Here is a 6000-nt window from a genome sequence, read left to right as displayed (position 1 = left end):
TTAGAGTTTGAACACAGTGATATACAGATGACCGGTATAGAATTCTCTTCTTGTGTAATAGTGGCTGTGTGCTGTGTTTTGATGGTCTTGGTTTAGAGACATATTCCTTACTCATTATGTTCAGGTACCTTCCCTTCCAGACCTACTGATGAAAGATAAATGATTCACCTAGCCAGCTGAGAGCTGACATCTAAGCATTGTTCAATGCACTGAATTCCAATAAGCAGTTCTACATTCTTTGAAATAATGCACTTGATTTACAACCTCTTTTTAATTCCAGTAATGTTAAACCTAATGAAGTTCTTTACCTCCCTCTTAAAGTCTGATCACTGCGTTCACATAGGTTACATTATTCATAATTCTTCACACAAGACTTTCTGCCAATAATCCATTGTGAGAATAGGCCACAATGACCTTGTAGAGAAAAAAAAAAAATGTTGTATTTGTTTATTCTGTTCTCATGATGAGACACTGGAGTTAGTGGACATCTGGAGGAGTTGAAAGTAGTCTGCCAAAAGAAAATAATTTCCATTTTCAAACTTGACACAAGCCATGTTACCCTTATCTCTCAGAGTCATGTTTTATAAACCTCAAAAAATAGGGTTAAAGCTATCCCACAGAGGAAAGGAGACACTCCCTGTCCTTCTGGAAAACAGAGGGGCTCTTTTGCAGTTAACAAAGTACAAGGAATCTCAATGAAATTTCCCCTTGGGGCCTACAGTGTAAACACTGACATAAGACAGTTGTCTCATTCAACTTTATGTTTCCATAATACTGCATGCTTAAGAAGTGCATGAGTATTAAAAAATATTGAATTGTTTTAATGCTATACCATTTCATCTTATAATATCAAAACTTTAGAACTCTGTATAAATTCAGTAGACTTATTCAGAATACTATTCCTTTATTATTGAGACAATAAAAATTGGATTGTGTTTTCACATTTTCAGGAATTTGATATAAGAAAAATATTAAAAACTGCAAGGAAATTATTTTAATAGAGTTTCTTGCAATTGATTTTTATAGAATGAAAATGTTTCTACCCTCATTATTGAAACTTAAAAAAACAATCAATGAACATAAGCCTTTGGAAATCAAAATGCTATTTAAATTTTGTGTTGGCAGACAGGTCTTAAGTTCTTAGAAAAACAAAAAAATACTGAATCAACAGGTCTATTTAAGAAAAATACATCACCTGTTTTTCCCCTCTAAAAGGTTTCACATCTAGATGACTTCTTTGGCTTAAATTCTAATATTGTACTGATTTCAGCAGTCTGTAGGCTTCCTCTGACTCTCCCTTTATTTAAGCTTTCCAAGTGTTACAGTTGGTTTAAAACACCAAAATCAAAACCACAAATACACACACACACACACACACACACACACACACACACACTCTCCTTTCCAGAGCTCTCTGGAAATTTATTTTCTAGGAGATTGGCACTCTGATTTATTTTCAAGGATATTGGCACCTCCAAGGGAATCTTTTCATTTTTCTCCCTATGTTTGGTTGTCCAGGAATGCCAAGCACTCCCTCATAGGTGATGTTGGACAGGCACGTCAGCCTGGCAGCAAGAACATGTTCTGGCTGAACAACTGCCATAAGACTGCCAAGAACAACAGCACCCCCATCTCCCTTCCCTCAGGGACTAAGTGAGCCTGAACCAGATTTGTTATCTAGACCAAGATCCAAACTTTTAGCCCAGAGCAAACCAATTGCTCCAGGCCAGGCACCGAGGAGTCTTCTGACCTGCAATGGCTCAGGATTTGGCAAGTTACCATCCACCAACCTAAATTAACCTAAACCAGGGGCTGCCTCTGAATTAAAGCAGCATCTACTCTTCCACCAATGACTTAATTAGCCTATGATAAAATTAGAGACTCAGGTGGGTTGTAACTCCACTCTTCTAAATATACTCCCTACAGCAAAAGTATTTTATATGGTGCTATAATGGTGGATACACACCAACAACACCAAGAGTGAACCCTAATGTAAACTATGGACTTTGGATGATAATGACGTGTCCATGTGGGTTAATCAGTTGTAAAAAAATGTACCACTCTGGTGTTGGATGTTGATAATGCGGGAGACTGCATATGAGGAAGGAGGGAGGACAGCAGAAGGCAAGAGATTTATGCATTATCTGTACTTTCCACTCAATTATGCTATGAACCAAAAACTGCTTTAAAAAGTAAAGTCTAATAAGAGACTCTTAAATACAGAGAACAAATTGAGGGTTACTGGAAGGGTTGTGGGATGGGAATGAGCCAAATGGGTAAGGGGCATTAAAGAAGACACTTGTTGGGATAAGCACTGGGTGTTATACCTAGGGGATGAATCATTGGAATCTACTCCTGAAGTCATTATTGCTAACTAACTTGGATGTAAATTAATTAATTAATTAATTAAAAAGTCTAGGGTGCCTGAGTAGCTCAGCTGGTTGAGCATATGACTCTTGATTTCAGCTCAGGTCATGATCTCATGGTTCGTGAGATCGAGCCCCATGTTGGGCTCTGTGCTGACTACCTAGAGCCTACTTGGGATTTTCTTTCTGCCCCTCCCCACCTCTCAAAATAAATCAATAAACATTTTTAAAAATTTTTTAAATAAATTTTTTTCTTTAAAAATTTTTTCTTTAAAATAAATAGTCTATTAAAAAATAATAAATAAATAAATAAATAAATAAATAAACTCCCTAAATATCCCATTGGTAACACATACTAGTATTTAATTGAGTGCTATTATATTGTAGTAATTGAAATTTTATCCTGGCATTATTTGACATATTTTAAATCTTGATTTTCTACATGTGGATTACATGGATCAAAAATGTTAATCTTATAAATTATAGTATAAAGTTTAGAAGTGTGATATAAGAATTTGATATAAGAAAAATATTAAAAAACTGAAAGGAAATTATTTTCATTTATAATTTCTTGCCATTGAACCCCAAAAATAACATTATCAATGCCAACATGCACTGGAGTTGTTCTTTTTCTGCTTTGATTTTTATAAGGGCATATGTTGACTTATTGCTGCCATTCTGTGATGTAATGATGGACAAATAAAGTGGGGAGAATATATAGGAAGATGGTGGGCATGACCATCTTCAGAAATTTATCATTTATCAGGATATTGGTACTAACCCCTCTTCTATTTTTTGTTTTTTACCCACAAAGAGGTATCTGCATTTATCACCAAAATAACTCCTGGGACATAAACTATCAAATGGTTTCTATAAAGGTTCAATTTTATATCCTCAGCTTTGATTGTCCTTACATCAGCTATAATAATACCAACAACATCAAAGATAATAATACGAACTTCTAATTAGAGAATGTTCACCATATACCACGCACTAGGTTAAATGCTTATGCTTTACCATGTTCCATATTAATAGCACCTCTACAGTATCTCCACTCTTAGAATCTGTAATTTACAGAGGAGGAAACAGGCTGAGTAGCTGACCCAAGTGACTCAGGGAAGCTGTGGAGCTGGTCTTGAACTAAGGCCCATCTGACTCTAAAATCCATGCTGTTAGCCACTTTTGTCCTCTTTCCGTTTGGCATATGCCCTCTTCATGGTGACCCTGCATCTATTGTACATTCTTCCTGTTGGAGAATTTCCCACATGATGAGTCCTACTCTCAAAGACAGAAATCAGAGACACGCTTTCTCAGTCTCTCTTGCAGCTAGGGTGCTGATGTGTGACACAGGCTCTACTAATCAGACACATCCATAGGAAAAGTCAACTTGCACAACAATAGGAAGAAACAGGCTGTGTACTGAGTCCATGCTTCTGGGAAAGGTGCAGGTGGAGTAGCCAACATCTGGAGGCAGCAGTGACATGTTCCAATGGAGGTGTCTACTGTAGAGAGCAGGAGAGAGCACTCTAACAGGGTCTTCAGTGGCTGACACTGTCCTGGAGTCTTCAGTGTAGCCACCACGTCATTTGTTTCCTGTCGTGAGGCCAACACGCCTGACACACCCTCTCAGAGTTTCTCTGAGCTATCAGACCTTAACAAAGAACGTTTCTGCTTAAACTAGCTAGTAAGTTCCGCTACATAGGACTAAGAATCCAACTGGCACAAACCCTTCAGAATTCAACAAATATTTCACAAGGAACTATTCTACAGTCTGTTTTGTTTTTCGCAAGCTGCATTCGATTTTATTATTAACCATTTATTTTTAATGCATACAGCTTTTTCTAAGTGGATGGGTTCTCTAATAATTCATTGAAAGCAGCAGGACTAAACCTCCTCAGCTATGCAAAGCAGTCCACTGACTCTTTCACCAGCTGAGAGCCATTTCTTTCTTGAGTAGAAATCCCAAAAAACTTCAAACATGGTTTCTTTCCATTTGAAAGTATTTTCTCTCTTGGCTTTTTTCCTATTAATATGAATGTGATGTATCTGGTTCTAGCTGTGAGTTTGATCAACTTCTTATTCCACTGTCTTAGTTTTATTCCTAAAGCCAAGCTCTAAAACTTTTGCTCATTCTGGCCAGATATTTCATTCTTATAAAATATTATCCTGATCCTCCACCTCTGTTCTACTGATGGATTCATCACTGCACCTTAAATGACATTATATATAAATTGTAATCAAAATACTTTTAATCTGATTTTGCCTACTGGTTGTCACCTAATAAACAGTCTTCAGGGTTTACATGTCGTGTGCTTCTATCAGGAACCTGGCAAACAATATTGGTTGCCTACTGACAGCCAATTTCCCCTTATTTCTTACTCACGGAGCCCCCAGCTTGTGAAGGCAAAAGGAATACATATGCCCCCAAAGTGGTGGGTTCTTCCCCCAACCCCAGCTATGAACCCCAATAGTTTCCCTTTCCCTTTGCTGTAATTGATTTAGGGGTGGGCATGTGGTAGGCATATAAATCTGACCCATCAGACTGAGAGGAGGTCTAACTTTGGAACAACTTATTTCCTGATAAAATCTCCTTTCTGGGGAGCCTAGGTGGCTCAGTCAGGCAACTGACTCTTGATTTTGGCTCAGGTCATGATCTCAAAATTCATAGATCAAGCCCTGAGTCAAGCTCTGCACTAACAGTGCAACCTGCTAGGGATTCTCTGTCTCTCCCTCTCTCTCTCTCTCTCTCTCTCTCTGCCCCTCCCCCACCTGCACTCTCACTCTCACTCTCTCTCTTGAAATAAATAAACTTAAAAAAAAATTTTTTTTTAATTAAAAAAAACTCCAGGGCACTTGGATGGCTCAGTCGGTTAAACGTCCGACTTCGGCTCAGGTCACAACCTCATGGTCTGTGAGTTCGAGCCCCGAGTCGGGCTCTGTGCTGACAGCTCAGAGCCTGGAGCCTGCTTCGGATTCTGTGTCTCCCTCTCTCTCTCTGCTCCTCCCCCGTTCATGCTCTGTCTCTCTCTGTCTCAAAAATAAATAAACATTTTAAAAATAAATAAATAAATAAATAATAAAAAAATTTAAAAAACCTCCTTCCTTCCTGTTTTGGATGTAGTAACGTGTGGACGTGATGTCAGGATTTGCAGCAGCCATTTTGTGACTTAAAAAAAAAAACACATAAATCCATAAGGTCTTGAAAAACAAAAGAGAAGACAATCACAAGAATGTTGGAAACTAGAAAACTGATGGAGGAGGAGTAACAGCAGACTCAGGGGAGCTGAATTCTAAGCTGGCATCGAGGAAAGCTGAGAACTAACCTGATTAACACTTCAGAATCCTCAAAGGTCTTAGGAACTGGTAGGGTTGTCGAAAACTGACCTCTGTGCTTTGAAGCCCAAATATAACACGAAGACAGAGTTTGGGATAAGAAGGAACAGTAACCTTATTGCTTTGCAAAGGAGGCAGCAGCAGGCTATGGCCTTCAAAACTTGCAAGCCTGTCCAGAGGAAGGGGCCGGGGGGTTTTTAGGGAAATACAGGTTTGGACAGGAATAGTGTAAGTGCTGCCAATCCCATTAGTCATTTTCAGGGTGGTACCCGAAAGGCTGAGAAGGGAGAGGGTGACGTTT

This window comes from Panthera pardus, unplaced genomic scaffold (genome assembly GCF_024362965.1).
Source record: "Panthera pardus isolate Hobbes unplaced genomic scaffold, ASM2436296v1 HiC_scaffold_6, whole genome shotgun sequence".
NCBI lineage: Eukaryota > Metazoa > Chordata > Mammalia > Carnivora > Felidae > Panthera > Panthera pardus.
The sequence above is the reverse complement of the archived record's forward strand: the minus strand, read 5'-3'. Positions refer to the sequence as shown.